This window comes from Sciurus vulgaris, assembly GCF_902686455.1.
Source record: "Sciurus vulgaris genome assembly, chromosome: 8".
Lineage (NCBI taxonomy): Eukaryota > Metazoa > Chordata > Mammalia > Rodentia > Sciuridae > Sciurus > Sciurus vulgaris.
The window spans coordinates 69,470,920-69,491,111 of record NC_136468.1 but is presented as its reverse complement, the minus strand read 5'-3'; the positions used below and the strand labels follow the sequence as shown (position 1 = coordinate 69,491,111).

The following is a 20,192-nucleotide window of genomic DNA, read 5'->3' as shown; positions in this document are numbered from 1 at the left end:
TCTGGTTTTGTAGCATTAAGGGGGTTAAACCCTAAATAATGATGCCACTGGGATAATTGTTGGGTAGGAGGGTATCTTTTTGGAGAAAGCCTGTGTTTTGGAGCTATGCCTTTTCTTCTTGGAGAGCAATAAAATGATGTGTTATCCACCTTGCCAGCAGGCAGTTTAGGAATTAAGAATGAAACTTTCATTAAATGCCTGTTACTTGTTAGGTTTTTGTTAGTAACTTTTATCTCAATCACAATAACAAATCTATAAGGAAGAGATTATTACCTACTTTCTATATAGGTAAGTAAACAAAGATATAGAAAGCTTAGAAAATTAACTGATAAGTATACAACTGGCAAGTGGCAGAATCATGATCAGTAAGATCAGTAAGACCTAGCATTTTCTTCTGATTTTGTTAAATAATTACATTGAAGACTATTGGACAATTTGTGTAGTAGTTCATGTTGGAAAATAAATTTTTCTAGCATTTTTCATTTTTACTGTAAAAATGACTTTAGGAAGTCTCCATGTGATGACTGATCCTAGCTGGTCACTCAGTATTCCTCAGAATTTTTGTTCTCTGGCCATTTCTTTTTTTTTTCATGATCTGAAAATACTTCTTTAAACTTTTACATTTTCTACCAGCCTTCCCCTTCTTACTTCTACCCTCTGAGCAGATGCACTTAATTTCTACTTCATAGAGAAGCCTTCCATACCACCTATGCACTAAATCTACTTTAATTTGTTAGAACCTTATCTTGTTGATATTTCTATTTCTTATTTGTATCATAATCTCATCTTCTCTCTTTACTAGCTCCTTATCAGCATTTAAACATGTCATTTTTTACACCATTCACCCCTTTTCAGTTCCACAGCATTCTTTTAGTTTTTTCACATCCGATTTTCCTTTCTCCTTTAAGTCCTTTGTGTTTTTTGCATGCTTGGAATACTCTCTTCTCTTCTTATTAGAACATGTGCTGCAGCTTTTATTAATCTTTCCTTTTTGAACAATTATGTCATCACTTACATTTAATAACCAATTTCTGACACTAATTTGATTTCTCAAAATTATTGGTGATCCTCTTTATTGAGTATGTAATTGATGGCCGTCATTTTCAACATCAATTTTTTTGTATTACTGGGGAATATCAATTAACTGTAAAACTGCAGATAATTTAAGAATCTTTTCTTTCTTTTTTTCTTTGTTATTTTTAGATATACATAATAGTAGAGTGTATTCTGACATATTATAAATACGTGGAGTATAACTTATTCTAATTTGGATCCCAATGTTGTGGTTGTACATGATATAAAGTTTCACTGGTGGCATATATGAACCTGTGTTGTAGCATAAGAATCTTTAGTGTTATCTTTACCAGTTGTTAAATGCATAGTAGTTAAGAGCAACAAAAATTCTTCATCTTTCATGTCTTCAATGATTTTGGATGATTTGGCAGTTGACTGATAAGTCAATGAGATTTAAAAAAAAATTGTTATTGTGTAATAGAATTACCTTCAAGAAACAGATGCGTATTCTACCACTTTGTTGCGTTCCACCATTACTAAAATAACAATAATGATGATGATAGTTACTGAACTGTAATTTGCAGATGAGTTGTCATTTCTTTTCCTTGGCTGCTGTGCTATGCATATGTTTATGTCTGTCTCCCAATGTGTACGTTGAAATCATAATCTCTATGGATATGATGTTAAGAGGTTGGGTCATTGGAAACTGTACATTAGCTCATGAAGGTGGAGCCCTAAGTGGGATTAGTGCCCTTGTAGGAGACTTTCTCCACTTTCCATCAACCATAGCCTCTTATTTTACTTCTAATTTTACTGAGAGAACTCTCTTATCCTTTTTGCCATGTGAGATTACAGCTGAAAGATATTCTTGTGTGAATTGGAAGGCATGCCCTCACTGAACACCCCATCTGCTGGCACTTTGATTTGAACTTCCCAACTCCAAAACTGTGAGAAATAAATTTCTTTTGTTTCACAAGTCATCCTACTATGGTATTTTGTTATAGCAGTCCAAAGACACTAAGACAGTAGCCATTCTTTCATTATCTGAAACGACTGTTTAATAAAAGAAAGTTAGTGCAATTTATTTAGCATTTCTTTTCAAACCCCAATTTTTTTAATGCAAATATCTATTTAATAATTACACTTTTTCTTGTTAATTGCCTAAGTGGTGCATTCATTTGTAGGTTTCAAATTGTTTTGTAGTATTACAATATCCCTACTACATTATTATACATTTTCAGTTTTCTAAGTCATACACTAAATGATTATTTAGATACAGAAAAACTGTTATTTCTTCCTACATACAGTATATAAGTAAACTCCCATCCTCAATCTTATTATTTCTATATGGAAAAACCTTATAGAAAAGCCTCATTATTTCTGTGTTGGAAAGATTTATAATGATATCACTGTCCCTTTTCAGACATTCAGAAGGACTAATGATTTAGAACATATCTTCTGGTCTAGTGTAGTATATCACCATATTGGAGAAGACATCCCATAGGCAGGCTTTGTGGCTATATTGGCTGAACATGCTAGCCACTTGCAGTGCTTTCCTGACTCCTATTTCTCTCTGTTTTCTAATGACACTCAGAATCTTTCACTGACAGGAATCTTTTTATTTATTTATTTATTTATTTATTTAATTTTAATTTTTTTTGTTTTTTTTTTTTTTTTTTTTAAGAATGGAAGTAGACTCCATTATATCAAGCTTTAACTAGCTTTCAAAAATAGGTGATAGTTTGATCTGGATGAGTTCTTGTATCACCATAGATACCGGGCCCCCACAGTGAAATTATGACATTTTAATTAGCAGAATGGCTTTAACTTGTGGATTACAAGCTTTCCTTGTAAACAAGTGCAGAATTTTGTGGAAATTTGGAGTAGAGGAGGATGATCTTCAGAGGTCATCATGAAAAAGGGTTTTTGCATTTATTTCTTTTAAAGGTTACTGTCTGGTTTTACTGTCCTCTGTAGTAACTGTTGCTAACAAAGTAACTAAATATCCATGAACTCGATTTTTCCTAAAGCAGAAACCTCTTCAATGAAGCCTTGGTGCTTATCATTTGTCAGACAGTAGTACCTATCATGACAACATAATATAGATGGGGTTCACATAGATGATAGAGTAGAATTGAAGTTCATTAAATAAATGCCGACATAGCATAACAGTATGTGATTATGCTACTATGAACTTTTTTGTGATTAAAAATTCCGAGTGTGTTAAACGGAGTATTAGATGTTAAACATTTTCTTGAGCTTCAAAAAGAAGAAGTTCCTGGAAATGTTGAGCACATACACTATGTAGGTCAGACAATATCATTTCTTTTGTTCCCTCTTTCTTTTTCGTATGGGTCCAGCAAACATCAATAGCATTTGTCAGTTGATTTTTCAAGCTTTAAGAAGTCTAACTTTCTATTGTTAGATTCTAGAATTTTTTTGTGACTCAACTTATAAAATCTAGAATAAATATGAGCTTACAGAAACTCCTTCCCATCTATTTTATCTCAGTATTGTTTTACCATTTACGAAATTACAGAATTTCAGTAGTTTTTGAGTTCTTCCTTTTTTTGAGACATCATATTTGTACATCTTCATGGGGTACATTGTGACAATTTGATACATATATATTAATGCATTACAACCAAAGTGGGGTAATAAGCATTTCCATCTCCTTAAACAATAATTTTGAATGTGTTGGGAATTTTGTACTTTAGTAATTTTGAAATAAATCATAGATTGTTGTAATCAATAGTACTATAGAAAAATGCTCCTCTTAACAGTGTTTTGGAGCCCCTTTTTAAACTTCTTTCTGTCCCTCCTCCGACCCTTCCCAGTCCCATGGCCACTGTTTCATTCCGTTCTTCTAAGAGATCCAGTTTTGGGTTTTCTCCAAATAAGTGAAAACATATAGTTTTTGTGTTTCTCTATCTGGCTTATTTCAAAGTTTAAAATGACTTCCATTTTACCTGTGCCGCTGAACTCACAGGTTTCCGTTCTTTTCTGTGGGTGAGTACTATTATTCCCTGTTGCATATATACTGCATTTTCGTTATCTGTTCATGCATTGTTGGGCAATTAGGTTGATTTCCAGATTTTAGCTATTTTTTTTTTCTTTTTTTTTATTATTGTAAACAAATGGGATACATGTTGTTTCTCTGTTTGTACATGGCGTAAAACCATACCATTTGTGTAATCATAAATTTACATAGGGTAATGTTGTTTGATTCATTCTGTTATTTATTACTTTCCCCCCACTCCTCCCACCCCTTTTTTCCCTCTATACAGTCCTTCCTTCCTCCATTCTTGCCCCCCTCCCTAACCCTAACTCTAACCCTAACACTAACCCGTCCCACCTCCCATTATGTGTCATCATCCACTTATTAGTGATATCATTCATCCTTTGGTTTTTTGAGATTGGCTTATCTCACTTAGCATGATATCCTCCAATTTCATCCATTTGCCTGCAGATGCCATAATTTTATCATTCTTTATGGCTGAGTAATATTCCATTGTATATATATACCACAGTTTCTTTATCCATTCATCAATTGAACGACATCTAGGTTGGTTCCACAATCTGACAATTGTGAATTGAGCAGCTATGAACATTGATGTGGCTGTATCTCTGTAGTATGCTGATTTTAAGTCCTTTGGGTATAGGCCAAGGAGTGGGATAGCTGGGTCAAATGGTGGCTCCATTCCAAGTTTTCTAAGGAATCTCCACACTGCTTTCCAGAGTGGCTGCACTAATTTGCAGCCCCACCAGCAATGCATGAGTGTATCTTTCTCCTCACATCCTCGCCAACACCTGTTGTTGCTTGTATTCTTGATAATCGCCATTCTAATTGGGGTGAGATGGAATCTTAGGGTAGTTTTGATTTGCATTTCTCTTATTACTAGAGATGTTGAACATTTTTCCATATGTTTGTAGATTGCTTGTACATCTTCTTCTGTGAAGTGTCTATTCATTTCCTTAGCCCATTTGTCGATTGGATTATTTGCATTCTTGGTGTAGAGTTTTTTGAGTTCTTTATAGATTCTGGAGATTAGTGCTCTGTCTGAAGTATGATTGGCAAAGATTTTCTCCCACTCTGTAGGCACTTTCTTCTCATTGCTGATAGTTTCCTTTGCTGAGAGAAAGCTTTTTAGTTTGAATCTATCCCAGTTATTGATTCTTGCTTTTATTTCTTGTGCTACGGGAGTCCTGTTGAGGAAGTCTGGTTCTAAGCCGACATGTCGAAGATCTAGACCTACTTTTTCTCTATAATCTGCAGGGTCTCTGGTCTGATTCTGAGGTCCTTAATCCATTTTGAGTTTAGTTTCGTGCATGGTGAGAGATATGGGTTTAGTTTCATTCTGTTGCATATGGGTTTCCAATTCTCCCAGCACCATTTGTTGAAGAGGCTATCTTTTCTCTATTACATATTTTTGGCCCCTTTGTCTAGTATGAGGAAATTGTATTTATTTGGGTTTGTGTCCATGTCCTCTATTCTGTACCATTGATCTACCTGTCTATTTTGGTACCAATATCATGCCGTTTTTGTTACTATTGCTTTGTAATAGAGTTGAAGATCTGGTATTGCAATACCCCTGCTTCGCTCTTTCTGCTAAGGATTGTTTTAGCTATTCTGGGTTTCTTATTCTTCCAGATGAATTTCATAATTGCTTGCTCTGTTTCTGTAAGGTACATCATTGGGATTTTATTTGGAATTGCAATGAATCTGTATAGCACTTTTGGTAGTATGGCCATTTTGACAATATTAATTCTTCCTATCCAAGAACATGGGAGATCTTTCCATCTTCTAAGGTTTTCTTTAATTTCTTTCTTTAGTGTTCTGTATTTCTCACTGTAGAGATCTTTCACCTCTTTTGTGAGATTGATTCCCAAGTATTTTATTTTTTTTGAGGCTATTGTGAATGGGGTAGTTTTCCTGATTGTTCTTTCCAAAGATTCATCACTTATGTATAAAAATGCATTAGATTTATGTGCATTGATCTTATATCCTGCTACTTTACTGAATTCACTTAAGAGTTCTAAAAGTTTTCTGGTGGAATTTCCTGGTTCCTCTAAGTATATAATTATATCATCAGCAAATAGGGATAGTTTGAGTTCTTCTTTTCCTATTCGTATCCCTTTAATTTCTTTGGTTTGTCTAATTGCTCTGGCTAGAGTTTCAAGGACGATATTGAATGGAAGTGGTGAAAGAGGGCATCCCTGCCTTGTTCCAGTTTTTAGGGAGAATGCTTTCAGTTTTTCACCATTTAGAATGATATTAGCCATGGGCTGAGCATAGATCGCCTTTACAGTGTTAAGGAATGTTCCCACTATCCCTATTTTTTCTAGTGTTTTGAGCATGAAGGGATGCTGTATTTTATCAAATGCATTTTCTGCATCTATTGAAATAATCATGTGATTCTTGACTTTAAGTCTATTGATATGGTGAATTACATTTATTGATTTCCTGATGTTGAATCAACCTTGCATCCCTGGGATGAAACCCACTTGATCATGGTACACTATCTTTTTAATATATTTTTGTATGCGATTTGCTAAAATCTTGTTGAGAATTTTTGCGTCAATGTTCATTAAGTATATTGGTCTGAAATTTTCTTTCCTCGATGTGTCTCTGTCTGGTTTAGGTATCAGGGTGATATTGGCTTCATAGAATGAGTTTGGGAGGGTTCCCTCCTCTTCTATTTTATGGTATACTTTGAGAAGTATTGGAAAGAGCTCTTCTTTAAAGGTTTTGTAGAACTCGGCTGAGAACCCATCTGGTCCTGGACTTTTCTTTGTTGGTAGGGTTTTGATGACTTCTTCTATTTCATTACTTGAAATTGGTCTATTTAAATTGTGTATATCCTCCTCATTCAGTTTAGGTAATTCATATGTCTCTAGAAACCTGTTGATGTCTTTGAAATTTTCTATTTTGTTGGAGTATAGATTTTCAAAATAGCTTCTAATTATGTTTTGTATTTCAATCGTGTCTGTTGTGATATTACCTTGTTCATTCCGAATTTTAGTGATTTGGGTTTTTTCTCGTCTTCTCTTTGTTAGTGTGACTAAAGGTTTATCAATTTTGTTTATTTTTTCAAAGAACCAACTATTTATTTTGTCAATTTTTTGTATTGTTTCTTTTGTTTCAATTTCGTTGATTTCAGACTGAGTTTAACTATTTCCTCTTTTCTAGTACTTTTGGTGCTGGTCTGTTCTTCTTTTTCTAGGGCTTTGAGCTGTAGTGTTAGGTCGTTTATTTGTTGAGTTTTACTTCTTTTATTGAATGCGCTCCATGAAATAAATTTCCCTCTAAGTTCTGCTTTCATAGTGTCCCAGAGATTTTGGTATGAACTTTCTTTGTTCTCATTTACCTCTAAGAATTTTTTAATTTCCTTCCTAATATCTTCTGTTATCCATTCATCATATAATAGCATATTGTTTAATCTCTAGGTGTTGGAGTAGTTCCTGTTTTTTACTCTTTCATTTATTTCTAACATCAATCTATTATGATCTGATAGAATACAAGGTAGTGTCTCTATATTCTGGTATTTGCTAACATTAGCTGTGTGGCATAATATATGGTCTGTTTTAGAGAAGGATCCATGTGTTGCTGAGAAGAAAGTGTATTCACTCTTGGTTGCATGGTATATTCTATAAATGTCCATTAAGTCTAAATTATTGATTATGTTATTGAGATCTATGGTTTCTTTGTTCAATTTTTGTTTGGAAGATCTGTCCAGTGGTGAGAGAGGTGTGTTAAAATCACCTAGTATTATTGTGTTATGTTCTATTTGGTTTCTGAAATTGAGAAGGATTTGTTTGACATACAGGGATGAGCCACTGTTTGGGGCATAGATGTTTATGATTGTTATGTCTTGCTGATTTATGGTTCCCTTAAGCAGTGTGAAATGTCCTTCTTTATCCTTTCTGACTAACTTTGGCTTGAAGTCCACATTATCTGAAATGAGGATGAATACTCCAGCTCTTTTGCTGAGTCCATGAGTATGGTATGTTTTTTCCCATTCTTTCACCTTTAGTCTATGGGTATCTCTTTCTACGAGGTGAGTCTCTTGCAGGCAACATATTGTTGGATCTTTCTTTTTAATCCAGTTTGCCATTCTATGTCTTTTGATTGATGAATTCAGGCCATTAACATTCAGGGTTATTATTGAGATATGATTTGTATTCCTGGTCATTTGGTTCATTTTTAAAATTTTATTTATTTATTTTTTATTTTTTATTGTAAACAAGTGGGATACATGTTGTTTCTCTGTACATGGTGTAAAGGCATACCATTTGTGTAATCATAAATTTATTTATTTATTTTTTGACACGACTTGGTTCCTCCTTTATTTGACAATTCCTTTAGGATAATTCCTCCCTTTGCTGATTTGCTTCTTTGTTTTTCATCTCTTCCTCATGGAATATTTTGCTGAGAATGTTCTGTAATGCTGGCTTTCTTTTTGTAAATTCTTTTAGCTTTTGTTTATCATGGAAGGATTTTATTTCATCGTCAAATTTGAAGGTCAGTTTTGCTGGGTATAAGATTCTTGGGTGGCATCCATTTTCTTTCAGGGCTTGAAAAATGTTGTTCCAGGCCCTTCTAGCTTTTAGGGTCTGGATTGAAAAATCTGCTGATATCTGTATTGGTTTCCCCCTGAATGTAATTTGGTTGTTTTCTCTCACAGCCTTTAAGAGTCTGTCTTTATTTAGTATGTTAGGTATTTTCATTATAATGTGCCTTGGTTTGGGTCTGTTGTAATTTTGTTTATTTGGAGTCCTATAAGCCTCTTGAACTTGATTTTCCATTTCATTCTTCAGATTTGGGAAATTTTCTGATATTATTTCATTGAATAAATTGTTCATTTTTTTGGTTTGTTTCTCTAAGCCTTCCTCAATTCCAATAATTCTTAAATTTGGCCTTTTCATGATATCCCATAGTTCTTGGAGATTCTGTTCATGATTTCTTACCATCTTCTCTGTTTGTTCAACTTTGTTTTCAAGGTTAAATATTTTGTCTTCAATGTCTGAGGTCTGTCTTCCAGGTGTTCTATCCTATTGGTTATGCTTTCTCTGGAGTTCTTAATTTGGTTTATTGTTTCCTTCATTTCAAGGATTTCTGTTTGTTTTTTTTTTTTTCAATATCTCTAACTCTTTATTGAAATGATCTTTTGATTCCTGTATTTGCTGTTTTAACTGTCGATTGGTGGGATGATTCAATGCCTGCATTTGCTCTTTTATCTCATCATTCAATGCCTGCATTTGCTCTTTAATCTCATTGTTTGCTTCCCTGCATCTAGATTTGTTTGGGGTATTTTCTTCCCTTGTTTTCTCATACTGTTCAGGTATCAGTGGACTGCTAAGATATTGCAGATTTCCTCTGTTGACTTATAATGTCCTTGAAGATTTCTAGTATATCCCCTCTTAGCCTTCAGTAGCCTTAAGTCTTGGAGGAAGTTGGTAATGCGGTGCTCCACAAGGAAGCTGCCTCTCTAGGGTTGGTGGCCTTCAGGTGGGGTATATTCCCTGCTAGTGGGCAGAGGTGCCTCCACTTGTTGACCAATGGTCATCCAATGGGGAACTAGGCTGCGGGCTGAGGTAAGGCCTGTTTGGGCCTGTGTCTCTGGTTTTACCATCTTTGTGGGAAAACCTCACTCGGCCGGGAGGATGCACCCTTTGGGGAGGTCTCGCTGGTCTGTTCCTCTCCTAGAGGTTGCCCTCAATCCACAACTACCGCCTGGGCTCGCTACCTTCCTCTGTAATGTTCCTAGGGGCCCGGATCTACCTCCTGGCCCTGGAAGCCTCACCCTTAGGCTGCCTCTCCTCAGAAAATCTGCCCACAGTCCTGGAACCTCCGGTCCGCCCCTAAGTGTGTCTCTGTGCGGCTCTTCCACCAAGAAGCCTCCTAGGTCCTGGGACCCTGCTCTGCACCTAATCGCCTGGCTATGCGGCCCCACCTCTGAGCAGCCACCCCGAGCCTTGTACAGTCGCTCTGAGTCCCAGTGACCCGCCGCACGCCTCTTCCTCTGGGAAGCTGCCAGGTGTTCTTGTGTGGTCGCTAGGAGTCCAAGCAACTCACTGCGCGCCTCCTCCCCCTGCCAACCGCCTGCAGCCGTGGGCAGTCACTGTGAGTCCAAGTAACCCGCCACGCTCCTCCTTCTCCTCCTCTGGGCAGACCCCCAAGTGTTCAGGAGCCGTCGCTTCGAGACCAAGTGACCCACTGTGCTCCTCCTCCAGGCAGCCCCCAGTGTTCAGGAGCGGTTGCTTTGAGTCTAAACAAGTCACCACTTGCCTCCTCTTGTGGGCAGCCGCCCATAGCCCTGATGCAGTCACTCCGAGTCCAAGCGACCCACCTCACTCCTCCTCCTCCTCCAGGCCGCCCCCTGGTGTTCAGGAGCGGTCACTCTGTGTCCAAACAGCTCGCCGTACAGCTCCTCCTCTGGGCAGCCGCCCAAAGCCCCAGTGGTTGCTCCAAGTCCAAGCGCTGTGCTGGGCAGCCTCCTATACGGTACTCCCAGTTGTCTGAGTTCACTGCTCCAGCGGGGGGAGGGTGTCTCGCCAGGCAGCTCTACTTCACAAAGTTCCTTGTGTTCTGGGACTACCGCCCCATCTGGGACGCCTCCCCAACCGGAGAGACTCACCTGGCGGCTTTGAGTTGGTCCCAAGTCTCTCAATACCTCCTCTTTTGAATCCTGAGTCCTGGAGCAACATGAAATGGAGCCACCCTCTAGTCTGCCATCTTGAAACCCCTGATTTTAGCTATTTTGAATAGTGTTGAAGTATACATGGGAGTGCAAGTATGTTTTTTGGTATAATGAGTCCATCTCCTTTGGATGTATACCCAGTTGTGGAAGAAGTAGATCATGTGGTAGTTTCATTTGTAGTTTTTTTGCAGAAACTCCATACTATTTTCCATAGTGTAATAATTTACTTATCTACCAATAGCATATTAGAGTTCTGCTTTCTTCACATCCTTACCAGCATTTGTTACTTTTTGTCTTTTTGATGGTAGCCATTCTAAGTGGGATGAGATAATATCTGAATGTGGTTTTGATTGACATTTCCCTGATGATTGGAGAGATTGAGGATCTTTTCCATATACTTACCATTTGTGTATTGTTCTTTGAGAAGTGTCTATTTAGTTCTTTGGGCTATTTTTAATTAGCTTTTTTTTTTTTTGATATTCAGCTTTTTGAGTTCCTTATATATTCTGAATATTAACCCATTATTGAAAAACTAGTTTGTAGGTATTTTCTCCTAGTCTGTAGCTTCTCTCTTAAGTTTGTTGATTATGTCCTTTGACCTGCAGAAACAGTTTGATATAATTCTATTTGTTGAGATTGGGGATATGGTTCAGTGGTACACTAGCTTAGCATGGGCAACCCTGAGTTGATTCCCACCACACTCCTTTCTTCCCCTAAATGGGTAATTCCATTTATCTATTTTTACTCTTGTTGCATGTGCCTTTGGGAATCTACAAATCTAAAAGCCATTGTTCAAATGTCTTAGTGTTTCCCTCTTTTCTTGTAGTAATTTTGTAATTTCAGAATTTCAGGATTTGCATTTAGGTCTTTGATTCTGTGTGTGTGTATGTGTGTGTGTGTGTGTGTGTGTGTGTGTGTGTGTGTGTGTGTGTGTGTTTGCTTGTTTATTTGTTTTGGTACAAGGAATTGAACCCTGGGATGCTTAACCACTAGCCACATCCCCAGGTGCCCCCTCCCTACTTTTTGAGACAGGGTCCCACTAGGTTGCTTACATATGAGGTAAGTTGCGGAGGCTGATTTCAAATCTGCAATCCTCCTACCTCACCCTCCTGAGCTGCTTGGATTATAGGCATGTACAGCCACACCTGGCTCAATTTGTTTGTTTTTTTTTAATTTATTTAAAAAAATTTTTTTTTAGTTGTAGATGCATACCTTTATTTATTTTTATGTGGTGCTGAGGATCGAACCTGATACCTCGCACATGCTAGGCAAGCACTCTACTGTGATTGAGCCACAATCACAGCCCCTGTGTTTATTTTTGTATGCTGTGTGAGGAAGAGATTTAGTTTCATTCTTCTGAGTATGTATATACAATTTTACCAGTATCCTATTATTGAAGAAACAATCCTTTCTTCACTGATTTTTAGCACCTTTGCTTTCAATTTTTGGGTTCTTTATTCTGTTCCATTGCTCTGTGTCTGTTTTTATGATAGTACCATGCTGTTTTGATTACTAGAGCTTTGTTGTATGTTTTGAAGTCATATATTGTGATGTTCTCAGTTTGATTTTTACCCCCCTGAGGATTGCTTTGACTATTTTGGATCCTTTGTAGTTCCATGTGAATTTTAGGGTTGTATTTTTCTCCACCTATGAAAAGAGTCATTGGTATTTTTATGGGAATTTCATTGACTCTATAGGTTTCTTTGGATAGTATGGCTGTTTAACAATATTAATTCTTCTAATCTGTAAATACAGTATATTTTTCCATTTTTGTGTGTTCCGTATAATTTATTTCATCAGTGTTTTATAATCATTATTGTAGAGATCTTTCTTTTCCATAGTTAATTTATTCCTAAATTTTTTGAAGTTGTTGTGAATAGGATTGCTTTTTAAATATCTTTTATAGTAAATTTATTATTGATATATAAAAATGCTGCTTTTTGTACCATGTGAGCTTAGGAGATAATGGATCTGAATCTGCATTCTTAGTAAAATGTGTGTCTGTGTTCCAGTATGCTGCAAAAGTATTTTTTTTTTTTAGAAAAAAATGAAAATCCTTTTTTCGTATATTGATTTTGTACTCTGCAAGTTTACTGAATTTATCAGGTCCAACAATTTTTTTTTCATGGAATATTGAGGTTTTTCTGTGTATAAAATCATGTTATCTGCAAACATGGGTAATTTAACTTCTTCCTTTTCAATTTGAATATCCTTTTTTTCTTTCTGTTGCCTAATTGGTCATACTAAGATTTCCAGTACTATATTAAATAAGTATAGTGAAAGTAAACATCCTTGTCAAGTTCCCAATTCCAGAGGAAATATTTTGTTTCCTCTAAGTATAATATTATTGTCGGCATTTCATACATAGCCTTTAGTATTTTCAGGTACATTTCTTCTATACCTAATTTGTTTTGAATTTTTATCATTAAGGAATGTTGAATCTTCTTTTGTTCATTTGTTCATGCAACAGATATTCATTGAACAGTAAATAACAGCCATGTTTATAAGTACTTGAAATACTTTAATGAACAAAATTGACCAATTCTGTTCCCTGTTTAGCCTTACATTTTAGTGATGTGAGACAGTAAATAGAGAAAGCATAATCAGGAAGTTATTGTGTATATTCTCAATGGATAAATGCAATGGAAATATACATACATGCATATATATGCATATACATTTCATAGGGTCAGTAACTGAGAAAGCTTCTGGTGTGGAAGGAACACTTTTGAGTCTGATTTTTTTGGTAAATCCTCAGCTGACAGTGATATGTGGATGATGGTGGTAGCTTCTCTGGCAAAAGGAGTATGTATAGGGCTTCTTCTTTGTGCATTCTGCCATAAGCCTCAGGTTCATTTTGTGGATGAAGGACTTTTCTCATGTGCTGCATGTGAAAACCTTTGCCTTTGTGTTAATCATCCGATGTACATGCAAGTCTGATGTCTGGAAGAAGGTGTTTTGACACTTAGTACAAACAAATGACCTTTAATTCCTGTCTTCTCTGGTGGGCTAAAAAGTGACAGGGATACCTAAAAATCTTGGGACATTTCTCTTACTTGTATGACTTTGGGGCTCCATGGAGTTTTTCTTGGTGTCCCTCACATGTGGAGTTTCCCTCCTTGCTCAGGTAGGTAGGGACAGGTTTAGAGGAGGACTGTCTGGCTTGGAGAGAAATCCTGGTTGCACCTCCACAGACCTTTTTATACAAAGGTCATTTCAGGGACATTTTCTGGGAATTAGAGGTGCCTACCCTTTCTCTTCTGGAGTTGTGTGGGTATCTCACAAAAATAACATCTTCTCTTCAGGTCTAGGATAGTTCTTTTCCTGGATAATGAACAGGGGAAATATGTGAGTCCCTTAACTATTAATACTATCATTTACTTGAGTATTTTTTCCAGATATCATTATATCCATCTTTTGTATCTCCTTGTCTTGTTTCCATGTGAGTATCTTGAGATTTCTCAAAGGGTATCTATATTTCTCTGCTTCTGTGATTTCTGCCAGCAACTGGTTTTTGAGATGAACAAGGACTTCTCTTAAGGGCATAGACTCAGAAAAAAAGGGTTTTCTGTCCCTGTGTGTGAACATGGACTATGACAACAGACTTCATGCAATCATAGGTCAGTTCTTCCATTAATTTCTCCAGGTTTCTGCCACTTGATTTCCTTTTCTCTTTCAGAGTGAATTTGTTCCTTCAGTTTTCATTAATCATAAACTGCTCCAGGACCACTTGATAAATAATTTCATCCTTGGTATGCTTTTCTGACTTCAACCATGATTGAAAAATCTCATGAAGTCTTTGCAATTTTTGCCTTGCATATGAGTTATTGATTAATGAAATGAGTTGAGCTGAGAGCCTGAGAACTCAAAAATCTTCTCTCCCTTCTGGACAGCAGATCCTTGGATTGTTCTAAATTCTGTTTTCTAATGAAGATCATTCTAGGGTGTTTCACATTGAAATGAATTTCTGAGATGTAAAGTCTTAGCAAAAGTTCTCAGAAAAATTCAGCTTTGGTGCTTTAGTCTGTGTTGTTCTGTGTCTCTGAGGATCTGTTTTAAATATTGGTGGATGTTTAAATGTTGTAAGCTCCTTGTCTGTTGAAATCCAAATGGAGTAATCTTAGGCTGCACACTGAACTGAGGTGTGACTAGCTTTTTGCTGAGTTAATCTGGGATGTCAAATCATACCAAATTCTTTATTTGTATCTATTGAGATGATCACCTGGTTCTTGTCCTTCATTCTGTTGATATGTTGTATTATATTTATTGATTTGGGTATGTTGAACCATCCTTGAATCCTAGGATGAATCCTGTATATTCATGGTGTATGATCTTTTTGATGTGCTGTTAAATTTGGTTTGCTAGTATTTGAGAATTTCTGCATGTATGTTTATCAGGGATATGGTTTATAGTTCTTTTTGTTGTATCTTTGTCTGGTTTTGGTATCAGGGTAATAATGCTAGCCTCATAAGAAGAGTTTGGCAGACTGCCTTCCATTTCAGATTTTTGGAATGGTTTAAGAAGAATTGGAATTAGTTATTCTTCAAATGTTTTGTAAAATTTAGCAGTAAGGCCATCAGATCCTGGACTATTTTTGGGTTATGAGGGAGGCTTCTAATTAGTGCTTCAATCTCATTACTCATTATTGGTCTGATTAGATTTTCTATTTCTTCTTGATTCAATTTTGGTAGGTTGTGTATGGTCAGGAATTTATCCATTTCTTCTAGGTTTTCCAGTTTTTTAAATCATATAATTGTTCATTATAGTTTCTTATGAGACTTTGTATTTTTATGGAATCAGTTTGAACATCTCCTTTTTTATTTAAGATTTCATTTATATGGGTCTTCTCATTCCTTTGATTAGTTTAGCTAAAGAATTATTGTTTTTTTTAATTCCTCAAAGAACCAACTTTTTTTATTGATTTTTTTCATATTTCTTTTAGTTTCACTTTTATTTATTCTCTGATCTTTGTTATTTCTTTCTCTTTTAGTTTTGAATTGGGTTCATTCTTGCTTTTCTAACTCCTTCAGGTGCCTTGTTAAGTTGTTTATTGGAGATCCTTCTCTTTTTTGTTATGCATTTATTAATATAAATTTCCCTTTAGTACTGTTTTTGATGTGACTTTTTCAGTTCTTACAAAAAGCTTTTTTCTTGGTACACAGTAAACAAAGGGAAAGAATGATTATAGTAAAAGTGCTTCATGTTACAACATCTAAAGATTTTGTGTTTCCTTTATTTTACAAGTTTCTATTTACAGTTTGCTATTGTTTTCCCAAATAACTATTCGTTTTCTAGTCTCTAATTTTCTATTAGAGACTTGGCATAGGAAGCATGTTCTTTTTTATTTTTTGATACTGGGAATTGAACCTAGGGGTGCCTTATGACTGATCTACATACCCAGCCTTTTTTTTTTTCTTTTTTCTTTTTTTAGTTTTCCTTAAATTTGAGTGGAAATTAATTTTTACTCTTATTTATCATTTCTAATTAGTACTTTTTAAACTACAATGTGTGGTCTGTTTTTGTAATTTTTTTTTGCTCTGTAGTGATTAACCATAAGTTTATTCTAAATTTTTTAATTTAAGTTTCTTTTTTTTTTTTTTTTTTTTAATTTTATGGTGCTGGGACTGAATCCAGGTCATATGCGCTTGCAAGCCATATCCTCAGCTCCCAAATTTATTTTTTAACTGATAAAATTATGGATATTAATGAGGTACCATGTGACATTTTAATACATATATACATCGGATAATGTTTAAATTAGGTTAAACACATCTGTTTTCCTCAAACTTTTATCATTTCTTTAGGGTTGAAACATTTAGAATCCTTTTTATAGCTTTTTGAAATGTAAAGTAAATTATCATTATCTGTAGTTACCTTGCTGTGCAATAGCACACCAGAACTTTTTGCTCCTATTTGATTGTAACTTAGTACATACTGATCACCTTTCCTGTCTTTCATTCCCTCTAACCTCTCCAGCCCCTGGTAAACATTCTACTCTCATTTTTAAATAGTTGGAAAAACAAAGCACATGCAACAGTCACCATATGTAGAATGTAAAACCTATAATATTTACTGTCTTTCTTGCACTTTAATGTATGCTGATTATTACCTTAAGTAACTGTATTTTTTTGGAGGGCACTTTAATCTTTTCTTCCTTCCCTCTCTTCCTCTCTCGCTCCACTCTTATTTGCAGTATTTCAATTTCCATATGATCTGTGTCTATGTTTTTGTTTTATACTGAATCTAAAGTAGTATTGTTATTCTAGGTTTTTTACAGTCATGTTTTTGTCTTATTCTTTGCCAAATTCTCTATCATGGACAAACCACAGAAACATTGGTTGTTCTATTGTTTTATTACCATCTTGCACTGTAGATTCACATCTAATTAACTGTCTGCTTTTAGCCTTAAGGTCTTTTGGCATTATTGCTTTCCATAGTTTTCCAGTTCACTGAATGACATTTCATTTTCATTTTGCTTTGTGAATAATTTTTCAATAGCTGACTAAATTTTTATTATATTTTATACAGAATTCTACCACCGCTCCTTGATTAAAATTTTGTGATAACTCTTCAGTCTAAGTATAATGGTTATCTCTCAAAAATTCTCAAAATGTATTTGCTTTTGGATAATTCTATGTGCTTTTATTTTATTTATATAATATTGTGGTGAACTTTTATTTAATAAATACTAAGATTTTTATTTTGTAATTCAGTAAAAAATGAAAATCTAGGTTATCTACTTTGGGCCATTATAGATGAATTTGTATTTTCCAAAGTTTTATATAATATAATTATGTTTGACTTTTATTCACCATGATTGAGGTTCATCTGTATCATATGTTTGGTAACTTTTTCTATTATTACTTTTATTTAATTATTGCTATTTATTTATTTTCTTGGCACTGGGGATGAACCCAGGTGCTTATCCACTGGGCTACATTCCCAGCCATTTTCATTTTTTATTTTTGTGACAGGGTCTTGCTAAATTGCTTAGGGCTTCGCCACATTGCTGAGGCTGACCTTGAACCTGTAATGTTCCTCCCTCCGTCTCCTTAGTTGCTGGAATTACAGATGCGTGCCAGCCACAGCATCCAGCTTCTTATTACTTTTAATGCTTTTATTTTTTTGAAAGTAATGTTTATCCATTCACCTTTTGATAGCCGCTTAGTTTACTTTGAGTTTAGCACTGTACATGAACACTCAAGTGTAAGTCTTAGTGTTAGTAGGTGTTTACATCTCTGTTGGACGAATATCTAAGGCAAAAACGACTAGGTTATTGCAAAGAATATTCTGGTTCCTTTTTTATATCCCTCTGCCCACTCAATTTTTGGTGCTGGGAATTGAACCCAGGGCCTCGCACATGTATAGTATATAGGTAAGTATACTCTACCTCTGAGCTATACCTTCAGCCTTATTATGTTTACTTTTTTATTTTTTTATTTTATTTTTTCATCGTTTTATTGATTATTTTGTGATGGCTTTGCAGAGTTGCTTAGGATCTCATTAAGTTGCTGAGGCTGACCTAGAAGTTTTGATATTCTTGCCTCAGCCCCCAGAGTCACCGGGATCACAGGCATGTGCCAGCACCTGGCTATAGTTATTATTTAAAGAGACTGAGTTGTGGGAAGTGGCTCTGTTGTTTTACATCTCCATGTCATTAGCTTAGAGTTCTGGCTTCTTTAAATCCTTGCCAATGTTTGATTTTGGCAGTCTTTTTCATTTTTACCTTTGTAGAGAGTGTGTTGAAGATTTTCATGTGTAGTTGTAGTTTACTATTTTAATATCTGTAGATCTGACCAATTTTTCAAGTACTTAATTGTGAAGGGTCTTTGCCCTAGTTTTAAAGGGTATATTGTCTTCTAATTATTGAGTTGAAAGAATTCTTAATATATTCTGAATGCAAGTCTTTTGTCATATGTATGTATTATAGATGTTTTTTCCATTTTGTGACTTCCCTTTTCCCATTAATGTTGTTACTGAGGTGTATCTTATTACCATAACATTCATGGCTTTAAGTATATAGTTTTAATGAGTTTTAGTGAATTTATGTAGTTGATGACTATCTCACAACTCGGTATTAGAATACTGTTATCACCTCAGAAGGTTCCTATATGCCTATTTATAGTCAGTCTGTCCTCCTGCCCCCAAGTCATAGTAATTACTAGTTCTTCATTGCCTCAATAGATTTTCGTTTGCTTAAAGTTTCATATAAATACACTCATAAGACAGATAATCTTATGAGTCCAATTTCTGTCACTTAGCACAATGTTTGATTTAGGTTCATATATCTTGCTGTGCTTGTAAGTAGTTCTTTGTGAAGTAATATTTCATTCTGTGGATATCCTCAGTTTGTGAATGTGTTGATAGGTTGATGGTTATTAATTTAGTTATAGTTCTTTGTTAATAATGTTGCTGCCTTTTTCCAATTGGTGTTATCTTTTTGAAAAGCAAAACTTTTTTTAGTTTCATAAAATCCGGTTTTATTTGTGCTTCCATTTGTATATGATAAAAATTTATATATACCAAAGTTACAAAGATTCTTCAAATATATTTTCTTAAAAGTTTTATACTGTTATCTTTCAGTTTTTTTTTTTTTAAGTACCGAGGATTGAACAAGTGGTGCTCTACCATTGAGCCACACGCCTAGCCCTTTTTATTTTTTGTTTATTTTTAATTGGTTCTTTTCAGTTATACATGACAGTAGAATCCATGGTGATAAAATTATACAAGTATAGAATATATCTTATTCTAATTAGGACCCCATTCTTATGGATGTACACAATAGTGAGACGCACTTAGGTATTTTCATATATCTACATAGGAAAATTTTGTCAGATTCATTCTACTCTTTCCTATTCCTATACCCCTCCCTTCCCTTCATTCTCCTTTTCTAATTTGAGACAGGGTCTTGCTAAATTGCTGAGTTTTTATGTACAGTGCAAAGTTCATTTTTTTCCATGGATTTAGTTGTTTGAGCACTTTTTTTTGAAAAAGATCTTTCCCCCTCCCTCAGTTGTTAATACACTGTGAATTTGTGGATACTTTGACATCTTGATAATATTTAATTCCTTGTCAGTCTTTCTCCTAATGATTTGAACATGTATTAATAATTTTTAAAAATTTTACCTAAATCTTTCTTATTCTCTCTCTCTATATATATATGTTATATATATACCTATATGTATATTATATATTAATATTATATATTATATATATATTTTTTGATGCTGGAGATTGAACTGCAACCTTGTGCATGCTAAGCTTGTGTTCTACCACTCTACTGACCCTGCCTAAATCTTTAAATGTTTTTGGTCAGGAATTGTGAAAGGGTTATTTTCTAATTTGTTATTTCTCTGTATTTATTAGTTGTGATTCTTTGTAGAAAAGGGCTTTCACTTAGCAACTATAGGTATTTGGTTACTCTGATCTGCACTATCTTTTGAAAATGAACAATTAATAATATATTTAAAAATGTTC

General features: G+C 35.0%; 1 protein-coding gene and 1 pseudogene across 2 annotated transcripts in view; one reads left to right on the top strand and one right to left on the bottom strand.

Annotated features, from left to right (window-relative positions):
• The window catches only part of COG5 (component of oligomeric golgi complex 5), a 377,475-nt gene that overhangs the window by 183,111 nt on the left and 174,172 nt on the right, over positions 1–20,192 (top strand).
• Positions 11,607–18,368, bottom strand: LOC306668862 (zinc finger and SCAN domain-containing protein 4-like; annotated as a pseudogene). The gene is made up of 3 exons: positions 18,361–18,368; positions 14,087–14,572; positions 11,607–13,901 (listed from the first exon to the last, which is right to left on the bottom strand). The product of its transcript is annotated as a zinc finger and SCAN domain-containing protein 4-like (transcript).